The sequence below is a fragment of the Tachyglossus aculeatus genome, chromosome 6 (genome assembly GCF_015852505.1).
Source record: "Tachyglossus aculeatus isolate mTacAcu1 chromosome 6, mTacAcu1.pri, whole genome shotgun sequence".
NCBI lineage: Eukaryota > Metazoa > Chordata > Mammalia > Monotremata > Tachyglossidae > Tachyglossus > Tachyglossus aculeatus.
Window position 1 is genome coordinate 10,067,925 of NC_052071.1, and position 8,413 is coordinate 10,076,337.

The window sequence follows — 8,413 nt, forward strand, 5'->3', positions numbered from 1 at the left end:
GAAGAGAAAAATATGGGATTTGAGGGGGACAGTTTCGGGGTTTGGAGGCTGGGCATGGGGAAAATGATCAGAGATAATGTCCTTTTTCCAACTGAATGCAGCCCAGGGAATATAGTTCCTCATTCCTTGGTCTTCACTGGGGCAGAGAGGCAGATGATGGGGAGGGGAGAGAAAATAGAAGAGAGAGGGTGTCACGCCCTAGCATTTCTCTTTGGGAACCTCTATTTCTAAACAAAAATGCTCTCACCAGGCACATCTCAGCAAGAGCCCACCCAATGCACGTGTCCACTCCTTGGGGGGCGGGGGGGGAAATCAGTCAATATTTATTCATTCAATTGTATTTACTGAGCACTTACTGTGTGCAGAGCACTGTACTTGTACTTGGGAAGTACAAGTTGGCAACATATAGAGACGGTCCCTACCCAACAGCCGGCTCACAATCTAGAAGGGTATTTATTGAGTACTTACTGTGTGCAGAGAACTATACTAAGTGCTTGAGAGAGTACAATATAAAAGACACATTCCCTGCCCACAATGAGCTTACAGTCCAGAGGGGGAGACAGATATTAATATAAACAAATAAATGAGTAAATAAATAAATAATGGATTACTTTTTTCAGCTAGACTCCTAGACTTTGACAAGACCTGAGAGTTTTCAGTCAGGGCTGAAAAGACCCCAAATGGTGACTTCCTGACCTAGCAATGAAACCAGACCCCTCCCAAGAATCATTTCCCTACTAAAATCTCTGTCTCCTTTCCGTTCCTGGAATCAAAATGAAAAATTGGCACCTATGCTGGCGTGTTACGCTGCCTTTATTATCCCTCACCCGGCCCTGGGGGATGGTATGCTTGTTGTGGACACGGAATGTATCTGTTTAATGTTGTACTATCCCAACTGCTCAGTACAGCGCTCTGCACATGGTAAGTGCTCAATAAATACAATCGATTAAATGAATGTGGGATTCACCTATCAGCCAACACAAAGACTCCATTCACAGCCACGCTATCTTTGGCAGTGTAACCTGTTCCCTCTCATGACAGATAAACGTGGGCCTGGAATGATGCTTGTTCAAGAGTCAACATTCATTCTTTCATTCATTCATTCAATTGTATTTATTGAGCGCTTACTGTGTGCAGAGCACTGTACTAAGCGCTTGGGAAGTACAAATTGGCAACATATAGAAATGGTCCCTACCCAACAGCGGGCTCACAGTCACAGTCACATCTCCCAGATCCCGTTTCCCAGCTTTTCTGACAGTTTCCCTTGTGGTCTGTTATTCCTGGATCTATCATCAAGTCTTCCTCCAGCACACTTGCTACTATTCCAGTTCCATTTCTGTCATGCTTTTAGCTGTGTTGCGCTAACTAATTTTTTTGTGGATTTCTCTCAGTAAATCTGTTTTTAATTCAAACACTCTCAGAACAGATATTCTTAGTTTACCTTTAATTTCTGGAAAAAAACAAATGTATGCTTATAATAGTGTGAAGGAAGAGATAGTTAACCAGTCCAACATAAGCTTCAGTTGAACACAGATGATACTTAAGGATAGAAAATTTAGGATTTCCTACAATCTAAAAATTACATTCTTCTCAGATCCAAATCTTTTTTTGGCAATACAGTTCTAGGATTCTTTTCTGGAAATAAGCATACACTTTTTAATAAGTCATGTATATAGTAATGCACTTACGCTGACCCCACTGTCCACTACTGGGATTCAAATAGTTAGGGTAAAGACCTTGCGGTTTATCCAACTCGTTCAGAACTTTTCGAATATTCATTACCTATGATAGAAAGAACATGTTTCTGTGAAAAAAAAAATCCTGGTGGTACTGATGTATAAATCAAGTGCCAAAAAACAGACATTCTTTTATTTACTTTGAGAACAATTTCAATGGCAGTGAAACATTCCAGATGAAGAAACAAAAAGCCTGCAGGACTAGGTTCATTCTCAGGCCCAGCAACAAAGAACTACAGTGATCAGAGCCCCCTCATGATACACTGTTTTGAGGATTGAGCCTGGGAAGCCAAGGAGGATTTTGGATTCAGGCCCAGTCTGTTTACACTGGTAACAACAAAATCAACTCTATAAGCACGCTTCCTTTTTTTTAATTAAAAAAAAACAGATTCCAGCCAGATCACAAAACAGCCATCATGCGGAATTGACTTTCAGTCATTACAAAAGTGGACTCTAAGACCACACATTTCAGTAGTCTTCAGGAGTGTAGAACTCATGGCACGATCCATATTCTATAAATTCCCCTACAGAATTCAGTGAATTATAATTCATAGAGAACAAAGTGGACTATAAGGACTAGAAAATAATAAAAAGTTTTGAAAAAGAGTGTTTACTATAAACATCAGCAAGGAGACAGCAATGTAAGGTGATGGCAAATACAGGTAGCTCAACTGAAGAAAACAAAACACCTTGGTGTTATTTTTCTTATGCAATTCTCCACATCAACTGACAATTTAGCCACTTACTAACTCCTCTTAAGGATTTTCTAGAGCTGCAAATCAAATGTTGAAGACGGACCAGAAGCAGGGATATCTGGGGCTTCTTGGGACTCAGGGCAGCAATGTCCTAAAGTTGTGATATTGTATGTAATAATAATAATAATGATAATTGTGGTATTTGTTAAGCACTTATGTGTCAGGCACTGTACTAAGTGCTGAGGTAGACACAAGCCCATCAGGTTGGACACAATTCCTGTTCCACACGGGGCTCACAGTTTCAGGGAACTGAGGCCCAGAGAAGTGAAGTAACTTGCCCAAGGTGACAAAGCAGCCAAGTGGCAAAGCCAAGATTAGAACCCATGACTTCCTGACTCTCAGGCCTGTGGTCTATCCACTATGTCATACTGCTTCTCACTCCAGAGGGGATGGTGAGGTAAGCCCAGCCCCAGTTCTCCCCTGTCACTGCTTTTGTAGAACACTCTAGCAAAGGAGTCTTTCTTTCTTTCTTCTTTCTTCCTCTCTCTCTCTCTCTTTCTCTCTATCTCTTTCATTCATTCATTTGTAATTACAGACCGCCTACTGTATGCAGAGCACTGTACTAAGCTCTTGGAAGAGTACAGTACAACAATAAACAAACACATTCCCTGCCCACAACGAGTTTACAGTCTAGAGGAGGGGAGACAGATATCAGTAGAACAGTGCTTGGTACACAGTAAGTGTTTAACAAATACCATTATTATTAATACAAATACAAAAATTACAGATATGTGCATAAGTGCTGTGGAGCTGGGAGGGGGTGAGGAACAAAGGGAGCAAGTTAGGGTGATGAAGATGGGAGTGGGAGAAGAGGAAAAGGAAGCTTAGTCTGGGAAGGCCCCTTGGAGATGTGCTTTTAATAAGGCTTTGAAATGGGGACAGTAATAATAATAATAATAATAGCAATAATAACAATAATAATAATGAAAATGGTATCTGTTAAGCACTTATTATGTGTCAAGCACTGTTCTAAGCATTGGATAGGTACAAGCTAATCAGGTTGGACACAGTCCCTGTCCCACATGGGGCTCACACTCTTAATCCCCATTTTACAGATGAGGGAACTGAGGCGCAGAGAAGTTAAGTGACTTGCCCAAGGCCATACGGCAAACAAGTGGCAGAACTGGGATTAGAACCCAGGTCCTTCTGACGCCAAGTCCCATGCTCTATATACTACGCCATGCTGCTTCCCTCAGTAGAAGGCACAGTTAACCATGGGACAGGGACAGTCAGACAAGCAAGAAGGAAATGACAGTGTGGGCCTCCCGTACCCCCAAGACTGCTCGGGCACCCAAAGCTGCGCTGTCCCAGACCTGGGGACATTGCTGTTACTGCTGCCTCCCTAGACCCGTGTGGCCTGTTTTCTCAATTTGGCTGCGGGCAAGTGTCACCTTTCTTTTTTATGATATTTATCAAGCACTTATGATATTTATCAAGCACTTTATCAAGCACTTGTCTGGGTACATACAAGCTAATCAGGTTGGACCCAATCCCTGTCCCAAATAGGGCTCACAATCATAATTCCCATTTTACAGATGAGGGAACTGCAGAACAGAGAAGTTAAGTGACTTGCCCACAAAGGTCACACAAGTGGCAGAATGGGGAATAGAACACAGGTCCTTCTGACTCTCAGGCCCTATCCATTAGGCCACTGCTGCTTCTCAGGCTTCTAGAAGAAGCCACTGTCCAAAGTGGCAGATTGCAGGGGTGATGACAGAGTGGAGGTAATGACAGTAATAATAAAAAATAATCATAGTAATTGTAGTATTTGTTCAGAGTTTATAATGTGCCAAACATTAAGTATGGGGTAGATATAAGATAAGATATAAGATATTGAGAAGCAGAGTGGCTCAATGGAAAGAGCACGGGCTTTGGAGTCAGAGGTCATGGGTTCAAATCCCGGCTCCGCCAACTGTCAGCTGTGTGACTTTGGACAAGTCACTTAACTTCTCTGTGCCTCAGTTCCCTTATCTGTAAAATGGGGATGAAGACTGTGAGCCCCCCATGGGACAACCTGATCACCTTGTAACCTCCCCAGTGCTTAGAACAGTGCTTTGCACATAGTAAGTGCCTAATAAATGCCATTATTATTATTATTATTATCCAGCACTTAGTACACTGCCTCGCACACAGTAAGCGCTTAACAAATACCAGAATTGATATTATTATTATTACAATAAGGTTGGACACGGTCCCTGTCCCACACAGTGCTCAGTCTAAGACAGAGGGAGAATAGGTATTTAATCTCCAATGTACACATGAGGAAACTGAGGCATGGAGAATTTGTGACTTTCCCAAGGCAGCAGGCAAGAGGCAGAGGCAGAATTAAAACTCGGGTCCCCCGACTTTTCAGCCAACCTATTCATGGACCTCTTGGCAAAGTACCTGGGCCCTGCCCTCCATCTCACCTTTCTCTGGCCTCAACTGGGCAGAGGAAAGTTAATTTCACTCTCCCCTCCCTACTGACTGGCTGAATGAATTTGAGCCAACCATAGCTCCCCCATCTGCAAAAGACCTTATGAATCCACGACTAATAAACGTTTTTGGAATTTGGCTAGGGGTGAAAACAATATAAATAGTGGGACATGTTATGTGAATCAGAAAGCTTATGATCATAAGGGCAAGGCTTCTAGGAAAGGACTAAGCTTTATTTTCTGTGGACTCTGGGCTCTTTTTAGGCCCGTCTGAGATCTCCTCTCCCCTCCAAGATAGGAAAGGCCCCTGACTAATCCCCAATTTTCTCACCTTATTCTTCTTCCCCTTTGCTTCGCCTATGCGCATGGGCCTGTACTCCTTAATCACCCCAACCCCAGACCCACAGCACTTAAGGTGCATATCCTTATACACTGGGATTTCCCCTATGTGTAATTTATTTTAATATCTGTGTCCCCCTCTAGATGGTAAACTACTTGTGGGGAGGGATCATGCCTACGGAATACACCGTACTGTACTCTGCCAAGCACTTAGCACAGTGCTCAGAGGTGCAACAGGATTTGGTTACATGAACTCTTAAAAGAATAGTTTGGCTATAACAACACTCGCTCACTGATCCATAGGACTCAATGTATTTTCGTACCCATTCAACCAGTGCTGAGGTGTAAAAAAATAATTCATTCAGTGGATTCACTGAGTGCTTACAGGGTGCAAAGTGCTTATCCAACTGGAATGGCACTGGCCACGGCCACCTTCACTGGGTTTCCAGGAGAGGAGGGAGGAGGTCCAGCTAGCCAGACAACATTGGGCATGCAGCCAGAGCCACGGTGGGGAGTAAAATGGGAGAGGTGGGGTGGTAGCTTCTGGTGACCAAAGAGAAGGACAGCAGACAGTAATGACTTGGGGCTGGGCTGGGGGCAATCCAGCCCCTTTCACATCTGCTTCTTGTGGGTTAGGGCAGTGCACTCCTTCCCTCCCCTTCTCTTCATAATCCTGTAACCCTGTGGCCTGGGGGAAATAGCTGTGTTCTAATTCCAGCTCTGTCACTTGCCCTCTGTGTGGCCTTGGTCAAGTCACTTAACTTCTCTCTTCCTCAGTTTCCTCAACTGTAAAACGGTGATTCAATAACTGTTCTCTCTCCTACTTTGACTGTGAACCCCATGTGGGACCTAACTGTCTTTGTATTTCCCCCAGTGCTTAAAACAATGCTTGGTACATAGGAACTGCCACAATTATTATTCATTCATTCATTCGATTGTATTTATTGGGTGCTTACTGTGTGCAGAGTCCTGAGTGCATGGGAGAATACATTATTACAATAAACAGACACATTCCCTGCCCACAACAAGCTTACATTGAACATCTATTCCTGCACTTTTTCTTAAACTCGAGTCAAGTTTCAGTGGGTTCTGGCTTTTTTTCAGCACTGGGAATAACACCTTGCCAGTTCAACTTCAAAAATGGCTCTTGGGGAACAAGAAGCATGAAACAGGGAGGAAACAGGAGGGGGCTAGGTGTCTGAACGTATTTCTCAGGGCATGGGAGGATTAGGTTAGGAGCCACATGTGGGTCTAGGCCAAGAGGGGTTTGGGAAGATGAGAGCGCCAGGGTCGCACATAATAATAATGCTAATAATATTAATTATGGTATTTGTTACTATTTGCCAGGCACTGAACTGAGCACTGGGGTGGAAACAAACACATCGGGCTGGATACAGTCGCTATCACACATGGGGCTCACAGTCACAATCCCTATTTTACAGGTGAGAAAACCGAGGCCCAGAGAAGTTAAGTGACTTGCCCAAGGTCACACAGCAGACAAGTGGCAGAACTCCCAGGCCCATGTTCTATCCACTAGGCCACGCTGCTCTGGACTAGTGGATAAATAACTCTCTCTTCCCCATCTGGATCCACATCTCTGACTGCTCTGACTCCCAGCTCAGTCTGGGTAGTTACTGGGTCCAGTGACTACCCAGGAGCTGGGAGAGTGGAAAAGCCAGACCCCAGCTTCACCAACACTGGGTGGCTGGTCATCCATTTGGCTTTATCGTAGCCAGGTTCCACTGGATTCCATCTTGGATCTGAGAAAAGGATTTCTGACCAGGGGTGGGGCCAGACTCAGCCTAAAGAAAAATAATTGTGGCACCAGAGGAAGGAGTAATTCTCCAATGACTGGATGGTTTTGAGTCAGCTGAAGATATCTTTTCTAATTTCAGGGAAGAGAATTACTTCAGACAATAATCTCTCGTCGCTTGCATCCCGATCCTGAGTCAATGTAGCAAACTGTAGCAAACTTAAGTCAAAGAGATTAAGCCCTCCAAATGCCATTTTGAAATGAACCAAGTGCTAAGAGCATTTGAAGACTTTTTCTTAGCTCCTGAGGCTCCTTTACACAATCTTAATACTAAACAGCAGGGGCTAGAGTTAAAAGCTTGTGACTAGTAATCACACCTGTATTTTAGCTCTGGCTCTGCCATTTGTCTGCTGTATGGTTTTAGACACGTTGCTTAATTTCTCTGTGCCTCAGTTTGCTCATCAATAAAATGGGGATAAAATGCTTGTGAGCCCTACGGGGGAGCCAAATCAGGTGTGCTCTGATAAGCTTGTATATACCTAGCACTTAGCACCTTGCTGGCATTGGGTAATGACTTAATAAATATCATCATCATCATTATTATTATTATTATTAACAAATGATTACTATTTGTTACTTTTAAGCACCTGAGAAGTAATCTCCCTCAATTCATCACAACTACTGGGTTGTTTTGTAGCTTTATTGGGAGTTTATATTAAAGAGTTTTTTAGCTTAACGTTACCAACAAGGTCTCTGATCAAACTAGTGATGATGCTTTCCTAAATGAATTTTCCTTGAATGATAATGGTTTCAAATATATTTTTTAGAGTACCCAATAGAACTCTAACACCAAGATTCAGTAGTCATGAGGATTAATATTGATGAGTCTCAAACACATACTTGCTTCACCGGAAATGATGAACATGTTTACGATACAGTCAGAATTTCACTTCACTTCTCTGGCCCTCAGTTCCCTCCTCTGTAAACTGGGGATTAAGACCGTGAGCCCCCTGTGGTACAAACCTTGTCCAAACTGGCTAGCTTGTATCTACCCCAGCACTGAGTTCAGTTCCTGACACATAGGAAGCCCTTAACTAGACTACAAGCTCATTGGGGGCAGGGAATGTGTCTGTTTTTTTCTATATTTTACTCTCCCAAGCGCTTAGTACAGTGCTCTTCATACAGTAAGTGCCCAATAAATACGATTGACTGACTAACAAATACCACTGGGAAAAAAAGCCACATTTTTTGATTCTCTGACAATATTAAATCAGACTACTGGATTATACCAACGACCGTGTCTGACTTACCAACTTATTTTTCTGAAGGTAAGTATATCATTAAATAGGTTAGCACACATTTGGAGAAACTGTGCGTACTTCTCCATGCATCCTTCCTCACCCGCCCCCAAAATGT